An 18,576-nucleotide genomic window follows, 5' to 3' on the forward strand; every position below is an offset into this window, starting at 1 on the left:
GGCATTCCTTTTCAGCAGCTCAGCTGCCGCCGGGAGATTTGCAACCCACATTTAGCAGCCCGGTAAAAGTTTTCCTTTCTTTTCCAATCTTCCTTTTCGCACGCGATTTGCAGCACTTGGGGGCTGCACAATCACACAAGACCACAAAAGCAAAACGTGTTGACGGACGCAAAGCGTGCGCTAAGAAACAAAACCCGAACGCAAATTCACCCGCCCCACCGATGAAGTATCGGCATTGGGTTAACTCTGGAAAAGGGTCCCAACTGGCTAGCCCCAAACCGAGGTTTTATTTACTTTAGAAACAACGGGGTCGATCGCTGGGTAGACATTTCAATCAGGGATCCTCCTGGGCGATAGATGGGGCGATTCAGATCAACCCAATTGGGGGTGGGGGAGGGGAGGAGAGGAGAGGAGAGGCAAATGTCACGCATCCGTTTGCTCCGACTCTGAACCAGGACGACTCCGGACTTGGCTCCGAACCGGGACAGCTGTGGTTGGAAGATGCGTTGCGTAAAAAAGTAGGAAGACGGAAGGCGAGCGAACCGGAGGCGTCGAGGTGAGTCCTTGGCGGCGCCACGCTGCAGCCCCCCCCATTCGCCCTTCCTCTTCCTCCTTCCTTGGGGTGATTCGATTTACAACAAGCGACCTTCGGCGCCCCCTCCCCTCCCCCCCCAATAGCCCGTTGGCCCTGTCAGGCTTCTGCTCACCTTTCCCTTGGCAGCCTCGCCCCTCCTCCCTACCTTTCAGCAGGGACAGGGTTAACCTGCACCCCCCCCCCCGAATGGGCTCTAGCTAGCGGACCTAATGAAAGTGAGGCGCGCTGACTTCCAGCTGAGCCTCCATTCAGCAGAATTGTTGACACAAGCAGCAGCTGGGGGAAAAAACAAAACCAGGAAGGTGCAATTTTCACTTTCTGGGCTGGCTGGCTTGCCTTGCAAAGGGTGTAGAGTTAGTCTCAGTTTATGACCACAACGGAGCCCCAAATTTATGTTGCGAAGTGAGACATTTCTTCACTGAGTTTTGCCCCCATTTTACAGCCTCTCTTTCTTGTCTCGGCTGTTAAGTGAATCATTGCTAAGTTAGTAACCCACTTAAGTAAATGTGGCTTCCCCCATTGACTTGGCTTGTCAGAAGGTTGCCAACATGATCTTGGGACACTAAGACAGGGGTCAGCAACCTGCGGCTCTGGAGCCGCATGTGGCTCTTTCACCCCTCTGCTGTGCTCCTGTCACTCAAAATATGCATCACAACCACCGATATTCGACACCGGCTGGCACACAGTTTATTGAGCTTTTCAACCCCCGGTAGGCCAACCATAGATAAATCCAAGAAAAAAAAAGTTTCAGAAGAAAACAGAACATTTAATTCTACTACATATGCTAGTTTTGTGGCTGCTCAAGAAATAGTCAGGCACAGGAAGGGTTTTGTGGCTCCCGGTGTTTTCTTTTCTGTGGGAAATGGGTCCAAATGGCTCTTTGAGTGTTTAAGGTTGCAGACCCCTGCACTAAGACAACCAACATAAATACGAACCAGTTGCTGAGCCTCTGAATTTTTGTCACCTGATCAATGGGGATGCTGCAAAGGTCATAACTGTGAAAAATGGTCATAAATCACTTTTTTTCAGTGCTGTTGTAACTTTGAACGGTCGCTAAATGAACTTTAGTAAATTGAGGACTAGCTGTACTTTTGACTCCAAAGTAAATCCCCCCTCTTCCAATTATATATCCTTGGACACAGCAGGTCATACTTCCAAAATATTAGGACAGGCCTGTGAATACGTTAAAAAAATAAAAATAAAAGATATACCTGTGATACAAATCAGAAAAAAAAAAAAATATGGGCACGACCACCCAGGAAGAATCCTTCAAGGTGCGTATCTGCTTTATTTCTTCTGATGTGTCTTCATACAAGCGAAGCAGCTGCTTGTGACTCATTTCTGAAGGAAAAGCTCTTTGCACATGCTCCAGGGCATTGAATGGTTGGACTATAGTTATGTAAAGAAAATGCCCTCTGTGTTAAATACAGACTTCTGAGGTTTATAACATTCTCAAACCATCGTAAATATTCATCATCCCCCAACCAGTTGGGGATGATGAACCATCGTGGCAGTGAATGATGAAAATTGTAGTTCAGCCTATCTGGGGCCACTGGAAGAAATTGCTTTAAGGATGATACTATACACAGGATAGTTTCTTTACCTTCCCATCAAAAACTGCTCTCTTCCATTCAAGCCTTTTGCTCTTGGCAGTCTGATGTTCTGCAGGTCATCATAATCATCCACCCACAGGATAGTGTGAAGTATGGGACTTGTAGTCTAAAGAGCATTGGGTCACCTTCCCTGAAAGTTCTTTAACCACCTTCCCTTCCCCGCTCTGAACAAACTGACCCGCAGCAACATTCATTTCCTCTCTTGGCAAGAGAAATAGGAAGTGTGCTACACAAAGGAGGCAAATGAAGGAGACAGGGAAGTAGGAATATCAGCCAGGGAAAGTAGGAAGAAAGAGGTGCCACAGATCAGTCATCCCTCCCATTGTTTCTCAATAGCACTTTCTCTCCAGTGTTACTCGATATGTAAAGCTCACCCAGTATGACTTCATGAATGCTTCCCTGGAATTTTCTTGGCAGTGATATGGAATTGGTTGATGACTGCCCTGTTCTGTAATTGATTGATTGATTGATTGATTTTGCTTCCCATTCTATCTTATAGCTTTGAATTTTGCTAAGGTGTTTCTTATGCAAAGCCAAAGCAGGCCTGAATATGCATCGCCTGCCAGTTAAGACAGGATTAGCCAAATGCTGCCCTCTGCCGAGACCTTCAATTTATTGCCCCTTCCCCACAATTCTCTCTTGAGCAGGTCTGAAAAGAGCTCACGTGGATCCCTGCCCCTGCACTGGCATCAAACGTGGAAATTTACCAGCATCTTTCAGGTTATTATTCATTGGATTTATATTCCACCTTTCCTCTAGGAGCCGAAGGTGGCATGCTCCTTATTTTGAAAAATTGCTGTATCCAAGCAAAAATCACTATTAGCCTAGAATAGAATTTCCCCAAGTCAGCACTTTGTGTGTCAAATTCACTGAGCAATATATACACTCTCGTTTGGTGTGTTTATTTGCATCTGTGCTGTGAAATGAGTCATTATGGTTATTACTGTGTGTGTGTGTGTGTGAGAGAGAGAGATAGGTTAGGCCAAAATGCTTTTCCTTGGGATTGCAGAAATCAGACAATTTGAATAAGTTTCCTAGATGCTTAATTTGACCTAGTACATTTATATCCACATGAGAATGAAGTAGCCATGGACTATATGCCTAGCCACCTTCAAATCCCTAAGACTTAACTTTGCAAGAAAGGTTTTGGAGCAGTGGAACTGCAACCTGATCCATGAGAAAAACAGTGGGACATTCAAATAAATATGCTCTTATACATAACAGCCTGTTCAATTATACAAGCAATCTGTGTATCTCACCCAAGAATAGGAATAGCTTGTCTTTGAACAGCTGGATTTAATTTTTTTTCAAAAATGTGAATCCAACACTTATTTATTTGCTTCTTCTTCCTTGCATGTCAAGAGTGTCTCTAGTGACTAATAGCACTTCTGTACTGATAGGACCTTGATTGCATAGCACACCAACAAAACTCTTACCAGACTGTAATGCAATGCAAACATGTTTTAAAATATTGTAACTTCCCCTTTTTTTCTCAACCATCTTTCTTGATAAAGAGCTTTCCACAACCCGAAAGATTGCATGCTATTTTATAAACTTTAAATTAGTTTAATAAAGGTATTGCTTTAATATTATTTCAATATCTTTTTGCTCTGAAATGGTATTTAGCGCAACATGAAATGAAGTTGCAGTATGAACAGCTTTTTGAGGGGATTAGAAAAACTATGCAGGGCAATGTTTTCAATGACCACTTATTATTAGAGCTGTATGGTGCCTACCAGATTAAAACCCATGTTCCCATGACATGCTGAATTATATAATAATCATAATCATAATAATGATAAGTATAATAATAACAACCACCACCACCAAAGTGTACAATTTATTGATATCGCTGTACCAGGAGACACCAGAGTCAAAAAAAAAAAAAGAACTGGAAAAAAATAACAAAATATCGCGACCTGGCCATCGAAACTACACGATTATGGATGAAACATGTAACAGTGATACCCATTGTCATCGGGGCACTTGGTACCATGTCCAAGAATTTTACAAAATACATCCAGAAATTGCAGCTTCCTTCAATCACACCAGCAGAACTTCAAAAAACTGTGCTACTCGGAACATTGTACATTTTAAGAAGATACTTGGTTGATACCTAGGATGCTGGCAGCAACCCGTATCAACCATCAGCACCAGTCAATGATATTTGTAATACATTTTTAAATGGTCAGTTGACTGAGTTTCATGTTTAATGAATAAAAGAGATAATAATAATAATAATACCAGCCAACTTTTAACTTTTAAGAGCCTGTAGTACAGTGGACTAAAGCACTGTAATTAACATCTACTGCTTGCAATTACTGCAAATTCAAATCTCACCAGGCTCAAGGTTGACTCAGCCTTCCATCCTTTCAAAGGTAGGTAAAATGAGGACCCAGATTGTGGGGGCAATAAGCTGACTTTGTATAAATATACAAAAGTATGAAGGCTATTGCTTAAAGCATTGTAATCCGCCCTGAGTCTCCGGAGGAGGGCAGCATATAAATTAAAGCAAAAAACAAAAAACAAAAACCTTAGTTCCCTTCGTATCCCCTGTGTTTAGTTTATTATTTATGGTTCAGGGGAAGATGGGAAGCCATAAAAATATGCAAAGATAACCAATATCAGTTGCTCTTCTATTTGTGGTATTCTTAGAAGTGTTTGCTTGATCATGGTAGAAATAAGATGCCAGACTCATCCAACAGTATATTTCCTTTTTGCAGATGATAATAGGTAACAGCCAAGCTTTTGTACTAATCTTTGTTCTTTGCCTCCTCCCTTTGACATAGAGACAAATGCTATTGAACTTTTCTCTACAAGGTAAGTCTAACTGATCTCTGAGTGAGTGTACATAAGCTCAAAGTATGCGTCACTAAAGGATCTGAACATGGTATCTTGGTATTTTTGTGGGATGGGATAGTTAATGACTGTTGACCATTGAAGTTGGGCAGTTAATACATTTCATTCAATCATTCAATCAATCTTAATTCTTATAGCCAAAAAGAAAAAAATGTTGGGATCTGCAGTCTACAAATTTACCTGTAAAACCCAACTAAAATTGCACTGAGTCTCAATAAAAACATGAAGTCACTAGACACAATAAGGCTGAACCTGATCAATACTTATGTAGATGGAATTCCTCCAGGGAATTCAAAAGCCATAGATCAGAATAGATTTTTTTTTTAAAAAAATCCCCAAAAAGCCATTGGCATATATCTGAGGATATCCATGAAATCTGAGAGTCAAGTGTTCCTAAAAGGAAAATTTATTTATTTTTACTACCTAAGAGTTTTTGCATAATGCAGCTTCAGAAAGCCTGCATTATGCAAAATCAAATTATTTTGTTTGATCACCTAGTTTTACAAGAATGATCATTAAGAGCCATAGAGAAATTTACACTGCTGTAAATTTCAAATAAAAGAGAACTGCTAACAAGATTTTGACCCAGTATTATAACCAAGACTAGCAGAAAACACAACTGAGGATCTGGATAGAGGGACAACCATCAATTAGATGATTAACGTTTGCATTAAAACATTCCACTTTTTAAAAAAGAGATTGACTAGCAAATCAGGTCCCCTGGCATAGATGGCTGGATGTGGGGAGAAACGTAGTACATAAAATCATGCTTATATATACTTGGGAATAAAAACTATCTGGGTTAGTAAACCTATTGGGTATTAGCTTGTTGCTTAGGACTTTCTCACATCTGTATTATAAATATATATTTCAGTAAAAGGTACTGAACCAAGGAGAACATAGTTACATTTTAGTTAAGGATTTTTAGCTTTTGAGAATCCAGATCTCAATCCGGTGATGAGTCTGTCATTCAGTGAAACCTGGGAACCCTGAAAAACACGGGTTGATATAACCTGGGAAAAACATGATATAATGCAGTTTAAAATAGTGATATAAAAAAGATATCCAAGGGCACAAATTTATTCATGGACATTTTCACATTTAACTGTACTCCCAGCTGATCTTGGCCGATCTCAGAAAGTTAAACAGGGTCAGACCTGATCAGAATATGACAGGAAAGCACCAGGAGATCCCAGGGTTATAGGTCAGACAGGGAAATTGAAATAAACATCCCCAAAGAAGACAAAGACAAATGACTTAAATACTGTTGTCAAGAAATCTATATGGACATGTCTGAGGTATCACAGAAACTGAGCTTAACCTGAATGAAACTTTCCTTCCAAAGAAGTGTGGTTAAAGTTGCAGCCTCTCTTGGAAGTAAATCCAAAGAGTCAAATGGGACTAATTTCGGAGCAAAGAGGCTTAGGAAGCAATGTGGCCCTGGAACAATTGGGCACGTTTATTATGGGGAAGGAATAACCTTGTCAATATTTGTTTATGGGAGTTTAAAGCTAGAAAGCCTACCCAGAAGTTGCAGAGATATGTTCTCACTGCACATTTACTTATTCAGTACAGCTATCATACAAAACTGCCTCGGATTCTTAGAAGGAAGTAGAGATAGTATGTTGTGTCTGGCTACTGTCATCTACTGGGCATCCAGAGGATTGCAGCCTGGATACAGTAGCCCTAAAATTTAGCTTAACTGGGGCTAGGTTGGCAGTGTTCCAGGGATAAAGTAGGGTTGTTAACTGTTTCCAGCAGTTTGTATACTTTAAAAATTGGTAAAATGATGCCATTGTTTGAATTAAACAAGTTATTTTTGTGATGCAATATATCATCGCAGCTCTTTGGGGCACCTAGTGCCAGATTTCTGACTACTTTTCATTTCTCTCCTTGCTCTTTTAGTGCAGCGTAGCTTCTTCACCCTCTGGAAAGGCCATGAAGCAGCTGGCTTAAGCTTCACACAATCTTGTTGTGGGGTTGGCAATTCTTCCAGCATTGCAAAGGCTGACGTGCTTTTTTGGGATGGGCGGAGGAAGAGGGGGAAGCTGAAAAGTAAGCCCAAATAGAAGGAAAAAGCAGCCACCCTTGACTCTACAGAAAACTCTACAGTTTCTATATCTTCCTGTTTTGTATCTTGCTATTGAGCAAAAGAATAGCAAAGTATGACTTAAACAGGAAGCCATCAAGTTGGAGAATTCATCTGAAGTCTTAACAACATGATTCCTCCGAGATTAAAACTCAATTTTCTTATCACATCACTTATGCAAACTAGTCATTCAAAGCAAGAATGTCTACATCATAGTTCATTGATGCTTTAAAACAATTCTTCAGCTCTAGAGACATTTATCACTCTAAAACAAGTATTTAGTAATAATTAAGAGGTTGTGCTAGAACCTAGACCTTACTACTGGATTCTAGAATCCAGGGAGGAAAATGGAGGAGAGAATATGTAACAGATAGATTTGAGACTTGCTTGTCAGGAACAGAGAGTCCCTTCTGTTCCTCTTCTGGATCCAGCAGCTAAGCCATCAATTCAGTTCTCCAGAAATTAATCTTGGAACCAGAAGTGGTTTGTGGGGTTCCAAAGCAGATCTGAAATATTATGAGTTATTTCCAAGATTAATTTCTGGAAAACTATTTTATTTCCAGAATAACAGGATTCCTATCGTCTGGAAGATTCTGCACATCCCTAGTAATTAACTACATGAATTTATTGGAAAGGTGGTTTATAAATCTAAGAAGCATAGATTCAGTTGCTCATCTCTCTCTACCATGTCTTTCTTTCCCTGCTTTTCCTTCTGTGTGTATAGATCTCCTCTCACAGGATAATGCTCCAAGCATCTTATAAACTAATAAGATAGGAACTAATGGGATTGATGTGACAAAAATATACCGTATGTTTTGGACTATAAAATGCTCTGGACTATAAGATGAAACTAGCTTTTGGAGAGGAAAACAAGAAAATAAAATCTGCCTCTGCCTCTGAGCAATTTGCCTCCTTGCAGCAAACAGCAGTCGCCACTGCCTATCCCTGCCGCCTGGAGTGGGCTGAAAATGGGGTGTGCGGAGGCCAAAAATGGGGCATGTAGCATGCCAAAAATGGGATGCACGGAGGTGATGATAGGCAGCAGCAATGGGTGGCAATGGTGGCGATTGGTTGTGGTGATTCCCGCAGCCTGGAACAGCTGATAGATGGTATTTTGGAAGGCAGATCCAACTGCCAATCAGCTGATCCTGCTAAATCAGGCTGTGTGAAGCTGACCAGGCTGTTTGCTGTTTGCTGTAAGGAGGCAAATTTCTGGGAGGCAGAAGCTGAAATGTGGGGGCTGGTGGGTGGGCGAGGCTTCAGCAACATTCGTTCTATAAGACGCAAAGACATTTCCACCCACATTTTTTTGGGGAAAAGTGCATATTTCCCCCCCAAAATACGGTACTTTTTGATACAAGATGCTTGATACGGTTAAAATCTAGGCAGCAGCCCACCTTTTGAGTATCTTGATCTTAACGCAACTATACTTTTCTTTATGTGTAGATTAAAAATGGATGATTTTGAGTATATCAGAAGAATCCACCTTCTGAATAGCTAACTGAAGGAGCCATTTGTCTTTTAGTGCTTTCTCTCTTTCCTCTTCCCCAGTTCACATGATTTTTTAAAAATCTTATGATCTAAAACTTTCCTTATGCAGTGATCTAAGACTACTTCTCTGCTACTGAATTAAACTGCTATCTAGTTTTTTGTTAGCAGAAAACAATGTTATCATAAAATTAGCCTTCTAGGTAGCCTGTATCAATCCTCCATATTAAATAGCAATAGCACTTTGACTTATATACTGCTTCACAGTGCTTTTACAGCCCTCTCTAAGCAGTTTACAGAGTCAGCATATTTTCTCCAACAATCTGGGTCCTCATTTTATCCACCTTGGGAAGGATGGAAGTCTGAGTCAACCTTGAGCCTGGTGAGATTCGAACTGCCAAATTGCAGTCAGCTAGCAGTCAGCCTGCAGTACTGCACTCTAACCACTGTGCCACCGTGGCTCTGTCATCCCAATTTAACTAGTAAATATAGGTAAGCAAATGAGGACTCTTTTTGAGGGGTGGGAAGGGGTGCTTTCCTGTCTTTCCCATTCCACAATGCTACCAGCCATGCTATTCATCAGTCAGGTCACTGCAAAATGAATTGGTTGGATCTGATGACGTTTCTGCATCATCTGGGTCTCTGTTTCAGCTTCCTTAGTGTGGATCAATTGCCCTTCCTCCCACACTCAATGTGGCATCAGAAGTCCAAAATAATGTGAAAGAAAGAAATACACAGTAGGAGAAGATTTTAGTTAATGTGCCTGAAAAACAGACAGTCTAAACCTGAGCAGTACCAAATTCTAATTTGGACAATATAATTAGAGATACACAGGAAAAAAAAAAAAACAGCCCTGGAGAGAAGGGAGACAGATCTGCCATGATAACCTAACTAATTATATCCCTTAAAGAGGGATAAGAGAAACTGCCTAGCCTGCTGAGCTGTTGGGGTTGATAGAAACTTAGAAATGCAGGGAAACCGGCAGTCAACATGTTCAACATTTCTCTTATTTCCAGGTTAGCATAATGAGGAAAATTCCTGTTGCATCTTTATGTAAAGACTCCCAGTAGACTCTGTTTTTGAATTGTGCAAATATGTCTCCTCTTCTTCACAAATAAAATACTGGAAGTCTGCTCATCTCTACCTTGTTAAAATAGAGAGAAGATGTTTTCTAAAATGAGTGGGTAGGGAAAGTGATGCGTATAAATGCAGTCTAGGATGCAAAGCACTACAAGACAACTAATACTGAAAGAAAGTGGCTATGGTGTGGCATAGCTAGTGATCTGAGGGGAGAGGCACACCTGTTCCTCTCCAAATGACCACACATCTCTGGTTACACCTGCAACAACTCACCTGTCCTCAAGAGAGGCAACATGTTATGGATGGCACATTCATTCATTCATTCATTCATTCATTCATTCATTCATTCATTCATTTTCTATAGCTTTGAAATGACATAGAAACAATGTTGGACACAAAGAAGAAACACTATTTTTATTCCAATACAAAATTGTAGGGCTGGCAAAAGTCATGACTAGGATGAGAAGAAGCCAACATATTGCAAGGGGAACTTTGGGTTGCCAGGTATAATGGTGCCATTGTGAGTAGGGATAGGGTTTCAGTGTCGGAGCTCAATGAGTCTTACTTCTGAATAGCACTGCTTCCTCTCTAAATGTCAGCTTCAACATGACACCCTGCAGATAATGATGATATTAGTTTTAATATAGCCACCACTCCAGTGGATGCTGATGTGCTTGTTTTATTTAGGAAATCTATATAACTTCCATCTTAACAAACAATTCTGGAATGCTTATGATCCCAAACAATTAAAAACAGCATAAATACAACTACTTTCCCCCCCCACTCTAAATAAACAGAGAACACAAAATCCAAAATCTGAGGCTCCTGACATTTAATCTTCATCAGTATTGGATTCCACTAACAACCCAGCTCTAATAACTGTTGGGTTTGTATAACCTTCTAAAAGGCCAAATGGTCAAGGCTGCCTAGATCTCCATGGGGGACTGTTTCCTTTAGGAAAAGGAATATCTCCTAGGTTCCACAAGATGGCATGAATTCAGGGGTGAAATCCAGCAGGTTCTGACAGGTTCTGGAGAACGGGTAGCGGAAATTTTGAGTAGTTCGGAGAACCGGCAAATAGAAGAGAACCCAGAGTGGGTTGGGAATGGAGATTTTGCAATATCCTTCCCCCAGGAGTGGGGAGGGAATGGGGATTTTGCAGTATCCTTCCCCTGGAGTGGAATGGAAATGGGGATTTTGCAGTATCCGTCCCCTGCCATGCCCACCGAGCCACACCACGCCCACCAAACCACGCCCACAGAACCAGTAGTAAAACAAATTGAATTTCACCACTGCATGAATTCACCGAGGGTACTTAAAGCACGTTCACTCTGCTGGATCTGGTGAGATGGGCAGAAATGTGTGCCAAGAAATGGTCCTTCAAGCAACCTGGTCCTATGCCATGTAGAGCTTTAAAGGTGATAAACACCAGATGAATTGGACAACAATTTCCACAATCTTTAGCCTTGTTGGAGGACGACTGTGATAATTGTAGTAGCTGGGTTGGGGAGAGTTAAATTAAATTAAATAACTTAACTTATAGGGACAGCTGTCTAAAATATACCCTAAATAAATGGCATATTCTTTGAAGAAGTTAGGACTGCTAGATAAACTACAAGAACTTCTTGGGATTCTCGGGATGGAAGAAAGCTTTTATGTTTCTGAAGTATATTAGAGGGCACAGGAATTTCTATCCATGCTGATATTTGCCAAATGATTTGATATGTAATAATACATATTACATAATGATATTTACCATTCAGGAGCGGCCATAATTAGCAGCATTAAATGAGTTGTGCTGCTCCTAGATCTCATGAAAACCCATTTTACCCAGAATTTATTTCTTATAGTAGCTAAGCAAGAAAAAGTATCATTAGTGCAAGCTTGTTAGAAATACAGACAAAGAGTGAAAGAAAAGAAACAAATAAAAAAAGAACATTGCCTCCCCCAGCCTCCCTAGTAGTTAGCATGGTTTTTTTTTTTTTTTTAAAGAGTTGTCTTTCTAATATATTTTATTTCCCCTTTCAGTATTCCTCTTGGGGCTCAAATGTAAAATGCCATGTTTCCATGCTATACATGTGTTCCATTAAAAGATTTGTCTAGCTGCGAAAAGTGCTGCTAAGCATCGAGAAGGAAATTAAATATATAGAATGATAAGCTGCTGCTAAGACATATAAAAACAGTTAAATTAATAATAAGGACTTATTCTGAAGCAAAAATTCAATTTTACTGCCTATTATACCATCTTTGCATGTAAAGTTGCTTTAATGCAGAATAGCAGCTCTTCAAAAATTCTGTTTTATTGGGATCAAAAATTTATGATATCCTGAGGCATGAGGGAGCAAGGTATAAGGCAAACGAACTACATTTTTTTTTATTAAGCTTAATGCTCTCTGAAACAGAACATATTTAAAACTTTTTATTGTTATTCCTGAGAGGAGACATGATGGCATGGAAGTGTCTGATGTTATCAACCTTCTTCTATGACAGCGACAAGGACTATTTCATGATTCCACAATAGGGTCAAAGAATACCTTGGTTCCAGAAAAAGCAGAAGGTTTCTATGCTAATGTAAGGTGTTCTTCAGTTGTCTAGGCTTCCAGTCACAACTCTATGTGACCCATTTTTCAAGAAATAAGATCTATAGAAATAGCCCAATGCTATAGAAATTTAAACCCAACTTGCTGGAAATGCAAACAGGCACAGGACACTTTTTTCATGTCTGGTGGCTTTGCCCAAAAATTAGGAAATTCTGGGAAAAAATAAAAACATGGCTAACAGAAATAACAGCAGAGGAAACAGAGTTTAAACCAGAAATTTTTCTATTAGGTTTGATCACAGAAAACTATTGGAAAGAAATAAAATATTTAATATTACATATAATTACGGCAGCTAGATTGGCATTAGCTCAATATTGGAAAACGGATCAATTGCCAACAGATTACCTAATAATCCAAAAAATTTACAATTGTGCTGAAATGGATAAATTAATATTTGAGTTAAGATAAGGTAGACTCAAAATACTATACGGCATGGTATAGATGGTACGATTGGATAAATCAAAAGAAAGGAGAGTAAGTGTAAAATTAGGTAAAACAACAAAATTAACAAACAGGCACCTTCAACAAGATAAAGGATGTGATAAAATGACAAAGTCACTTTCTATATTTTGTTTTTTTTTCTTTCTCTCTTCTTTTCTTCTTTTTCTTTTTAATTTTCTTTTCTTTTCTTTTTCTATATTTTGCTATGAGTAAGTAATGTCGTTCGGATTAATATAAATGTATTTTGTATATACTGTATTTTATCTTTTTAAGTTTAAAAAGTTTGTTTTTAATTTTTTTTTAAAAAAGAAATAGCCCAATGCAAGTAGTCAGTGCAAACATATAGTCTTTAGAAGGGTGATTCCCCAGGTTATTTTGGCCCAATGATCATATTTCAAAATCAAAGTATGTTATGGAAGCTGCACTGGGAGCAAGAGTTACTTACAATCTGTATACTCATTTCATATTCAAATATACTCAGGTCATAATGTTCTTTGATATTCTCTTTTCTCATGATATATCTCTGATAACTCTGATTTGTCTTTTTTTTGGGCAGGTAGGACTACTTGCATACAATTTCCTGGGATTCATTCACCTGTGGTTTTTTTTTCTTCTTCTAAAAATATACAGAGGATCTGTATTACTGGAAATTACTGGAAATAAAAGGCCTCCAGGACTTCTAAGGCCATGACTACATCCTAAGATGCAAAATATAAGGTTACTCTGAAATGACTAAGCTCAATGATCCATTGAAAAACCATAATGAACAAAACAAGTTGAACTGAATGTAGAGACTTGTAATTTTATTCGGTCCTCCAGTGATAAAGCTAGAACAATTTACTTATGAATATTAACTCAGTGAAGCACAATACCATACAGAGTAGACTATTTTTAATAGATCTGAACATTCCTGAACAATAGCTTTATCTTTTCAATATTCAGTTTCAGTTATTGGTACTCATTTGACTCATTATTATCTTTAGACACTATTGTCTACTTTTACATACATATGAGATCTTCTGTGTAACAATGTTAAGAATTAGTCCTTTCCCCATGCTTGAGTCTTGAGTCTCCTTATACTTTGAAAAGTAAATTTATGGTACCACTTCAGAGTGATAGTAGTCTTTTTCAAAATGTTGCCCAATATAAATAAAAAGCAAGCACTGTAGCATTAATAACAATCTAAAAAATAACAAGATTTACATCTTGCAAATTGAAGTTGAAATAATTTGAAAGAAAATGCCAGCCAATAATAATTACAGCTCCTGGAGCCATACTAAAGAGATTCATATTACATATTTGAAAAGTTCAGATTTACTTGACCATTGACTTGAAAAAACAAAACTTCTATAGTCCTCAGTTCCTGACTCTTGGCTAGAAACTGAATTTCTAGAAAATAAATTACAAAATTATATTTTGCATGAATTAAATGTTGGATTATTAAATGATGACGATTATGTCTTGTTTATATCTTTTGCAATTAAAAAAATATGTTAGCTGATCCAAGTGTACAGTTGAGACAGACCAACGGATACAAACAAACAAAATCACTAACAAACATAATGTGATATCAATCAAATGAACGAATTAATTTTGTTTCATGGAGAAATGTTTACAACAACCAGGTCCACACTCAGTGTTATTATATCTGCAGATTTGAGGATATCACTCAAAACTAGTACCCAATTTACTTTCTTTAAACTGTTTGCCTATGCATATCTGTAGAATGGGAATAATACAGAATTAATGAAGGTGGATACTGTTCATAAATGCTATTAATAGAGTGATAAAAGGAACAAAACACTGCCAACCAAATACAGTATGTCTTATTTGAAATTTAAAAGAAGTGTAATTCAGGTTAATATTTTGCTTGGTTTATAAAACAAGAAGTGACATAACACTGGCTGACATAACTGTAGCTGCAATGAATCACTATTTTATTTTCCTATTGTCAAATATTTAATAATTTATATTACTAGTGCAGCCAAAGCACTTTGCACATGCCTCAATATACTGCTACCATTATTATTTTATGAATTCTTCTAATACAAGAATCATTATCTCAGAGTGAAAAATGGTTTCGAGGCCAAGTCATGGAGATTCTTAATCAAAGGTAAACTCTGTGTAAGTGTTAAATTTGTAGTCAAAAGAAGGCTCTTTGATTATGCCATCCCGTTCCATAATTTATGAAGTCATTTGGATCAGACATAAACATAAGAGAGTTATCTTGTCTCTGACACAGAATGTGAAAATGTTGTTCTAATAAATCAGTGTAACCTTGATATCTTTTGTCTCTTCTTTAATCTGTATCCAATTGTTCTTTACAGTAAATACATCATAATTAGTCCTGCATGATGTTTATGAACATAACAGCTGATAAGTGAGGGAATTTTTCCCCCTTTTAGTTTAATCTTCTACATGATAAACAAAAGGGATTTTGCTGAAAATAAAATACAAGGTAAATGTGGTACTTAGAGGGTTAAGCAAGATCTCAGAATCAAAGTAAATATTTAAATGAATTGTTCCAAGGCTAGGAAGAAGAATAAGAAAGTCTCTCAATTTAGCTAAGTATAAATTACCGAGCTTTATATTAGCTGTCAAATTATTTTTGTCCTTGTATTCAAGTACTCCATTCCTTTAGTAATGCTACACGTGATTTTCAGATATATGTCTTGTTTCAGGCTTGGCAAGTAATTAAACTAAATGGTTTAAAAGTTTGCATATACCATTTTTATCCAGCCCCCAGAAAAGACAAGTGACTTGATGATTATTACAAGGTACAGTTTCCATCCAACCTCCCTGCAAATCAGAATGAAGAAATGAATGAAGAAATAAATCTTATATTGTACTGTATTCACAAAGAATTCTAGATATCTGAGACAATGCTTTTTTTTTTTTTTTAAAAAAAATCCTTGCTATGGAAGGAGTATGTCTTATGAAAATCAATTATATTTGTAGAAACAATCCATAGAGTTAAAATAGAATTGCTCTCACTTATCAAGGTTTTGCCTGATATCAAAATGTTTTAGTGGAGAGTGTTCTTATTCAGTGGCTCAGCCTGCTGTACTCTGTTTCAGATTACTCCATTCCATTTCTGCTTCTTCTGATTTTATTTTATTTTTTCTTTCTATAAAATCAGTCCAGGGGTGAAATTCAGCAGGTTCTGACAGGTTCTGGAGAACCGGTAGTGGAAATTTTGAGTAGTTCGGAGACTCGGCAAATGCCACCTTTGGGTGGCCCCAGAGTGGGGTGGGAATGGGGATTTTGCAGTATCCTTCCCCTGCCACGCCCACCAAGCCACGCCCAGAGAACCATTAGTAAAAAAAAATTGGATTTCACCACTGAATCAGTCTGTAATCTCTGGGTGCTGAGGATGTTGTTCCCCCTCACCCTCTTTTTTGGCCTCTGGCTGTAAATTAATAAAGTGAAAGTATGTTCAGTTCACACTGACTGCATTTTTGGAATGCATTCTTTTTCAAATCTCTTATTTGAGTAATGCTGCTTTGGCTATGGAAGATAATGAGTAGCAGATATTTGATAAATACTGCAATTTAACATATGATCATTTCACAGTCCATGATTTTTGATATCAAAATATGGCCTTAGTCTTCAGTACAGATTTCCATATGTTGGAAAAGTCTGTAGAGATTGTCAGTCATCCAGGTCATGGTTGTCCCAAAGGTGCTTTTTCAGGAAGCAACTGGACTTTTTTGTTTTTTCTTTGAAGATGTTTCGCTTCTCATCCAAGAAGTTTCTTCAGCTCTGACAGGATAGTGGGGGATGGAAGGATTTATATTCCTTGCAAACAGCTGGTCATTTGCATCCTTTTCAAGGGTTATTGAAGCACTTGGAGGTTTATCTGTGTCCTCAGGGTCACCTGAGTAGTTCTCCTGGTTCCTGTAGTCTGCAGTTTTTTCTCTGGAAATCCATTCCTACTCCCACACCATTCAAAGTGTGTTCATCCCAAATTGTATAGCTTAAAGTCTGTAGAGATTGTCAGTCATCCAGGTCATGGTTGTCCCAAAGGTGCTTTTTCAGGAGGCAACTGAACTTTCTTGATTTTTCTTTGAAGATGTTCCTGTCACAAGACATTTGACAGGAATGTCCTGTCAGAGCTGAACGATTCTGTCAGTTGAAGAAGCTTCTTGGATGAGAAGCAAAACATCTTCAAAGAAAAAACAAGAAAGTCTAGTTGCCTCCTGAAAAAGCATCTTTGGGACATATATTGGAAAATTTCAAGTCCATCCAAAATTAGTCATGCAGGAGAAATCTTAGCTAGAAACATTCTTCATATTATATTCATTTATACATTTTAATGCTGTTTTTCCTCACAAGAGCCCAGTGTTAGACACTAAAGCAATGTTGGTTTTACTCCCATTAAAAAAAGTTAGATAATTTAATCCAAAAAGAAACAAAGTGTGAATGAGAAACCGTTCCAGATTAAGGTCACAGGATTTCCCCTCCCCCCTCTTTTACCTAGAATCCGTTCCAAATTCTTTTTCAACATCTTACACAATTATCAATCACCTACTTTTGAAATAAAATGTACTGACATACATGGATTAAAATGCTGGGTAAGGGCAATTAAGAAAATTAAAAAGAAAAGTGGAGGTGGTAGGCAAAGAGATGATGGTAGGCTGGGACAGGCAGAGGAAACAAAAAGATAGAGTAATATGAAGTGGAAGGAATTTGGGAATTAAAAGAAGAAATTATACAGGTAGTATAAGAGCTTTTCCCAACTTGTACCTACCCACAGCACAGGGGAAAATGTATGATATTGTATTTGTCTTGTCTCGAACCAATGAGTGAAGTAAGCTTGAATTACTCTTATCTGTACCAGTGCTAAAAGTAATTTTTTCTTTCTTAAATCAATAACATCCAATGACAGTTTCAAGTGTGAAAAATCTGTTATGCTTTGGCATATCTTATATCAGAAGTTCAGTCAAGTGACCAGTAGTAGCTGAAATTAAAGAGACATTTTCTGGCTATTTCAGGCTGAGCATCCTATAGGATACTAGGACATCAGGATGTTTTATGTAGTCTATGTAATGATGGAAGAAATCGGTAGCTGGTAAATTGAAATGATAGTTTATCATAATTGCTCAGTAGTATTAGATAGCTCAGCCAACAGTACTGTTGTAATTGTCTTGCTACTTTCGGGTTGGTTGAAATAGCACACAAGTGGAATGACGGGAACACTGCCACATCCCCTCCTGAAAAAATTAATGAGGAATCTTGACTTAGGCATTTGTAGACAGACAGTCAGTCAGTCAGACAGACAGATGACAGACAAATGACAGACATATGATGATAGACAATCAGGCAGGCAGGCAGGAAGGCAAGCAGGCAGGCAGATATAGATAGATATGAGCCATGGGGCGTAGTGGTTAGAATGCAGTATTGCAGGCTAATTCTGCTCACTGCCAGCAATTCGATCCTGACCACCAAAACGTTGACTCAGCCTTCCATCCTTCCAAGATCAATAAAGTGAAGACCCAGATTATTGGGGACAATATGCTGACTGTTTAGAGAGGGCTGTAAAGCACTATGATGCAGTATATGTCTAAGTGATATAAATATTGAGAGAGAGAGAGAGAGAGAGAGAGAGAGAGAGAGAGAGAGAGAGAGAGAAGGAGGGAGAGAGAGAGAGAGATAATAGATAGATAGATAGATAGATAGATAGATAGATAGATAGATAGATAGATAGATAGATAGATAGATAGATAGATAGATAGATGATTGATGGATAGATAGACAGATACTGTATTCAGCAGTGGTTATGGCAGAATAGGAATAAGAGGAGTGGCACAG

At 38.3% G+C, this 18,576-nt stretch overlaps 1 long non-coding RNA gene across 2 annotated transcripts; it reads left to right on the plus strand.

Annotated features, from left to right (window-relative positions):
* On the plus strand, positions 1-15,047 carry LOC117663639 (uncharacterized). Of its 2 annotated transcripts, XR_004590769.3 has the most exons (3): positions 1-556; positions 4,998-5,028; positions 13,322-15,047. It is a non-coding gene; the product is annotated as an uncharacterized LOC117663639 (long non-coding RNA). The 2 variants fall into 2 exon arrangements; XR_009622067.2 differs by lacking the exon at positions 4,998-5,028.
* The last annotated feature ends 3,529 nt before the right edge of the window (positions 15,048-18,576 follow it).

The sequence above is a fragment of the Pantherophis guttatus genome, chromosome 3 (genome assembly GCF_059756535.1).
Source record: "Pantherophis guttatus breed Tessera chromosome 3, ASM5975653v1, whole genome shotgun sequence".
In the NCBI taxonomy this organism is placed as follows: Eukaryota; Metazoa; Chordata; class Lepidosauria; order Squamata; family Colubridae; genus Pantherophis; species Pantherophis guttatus.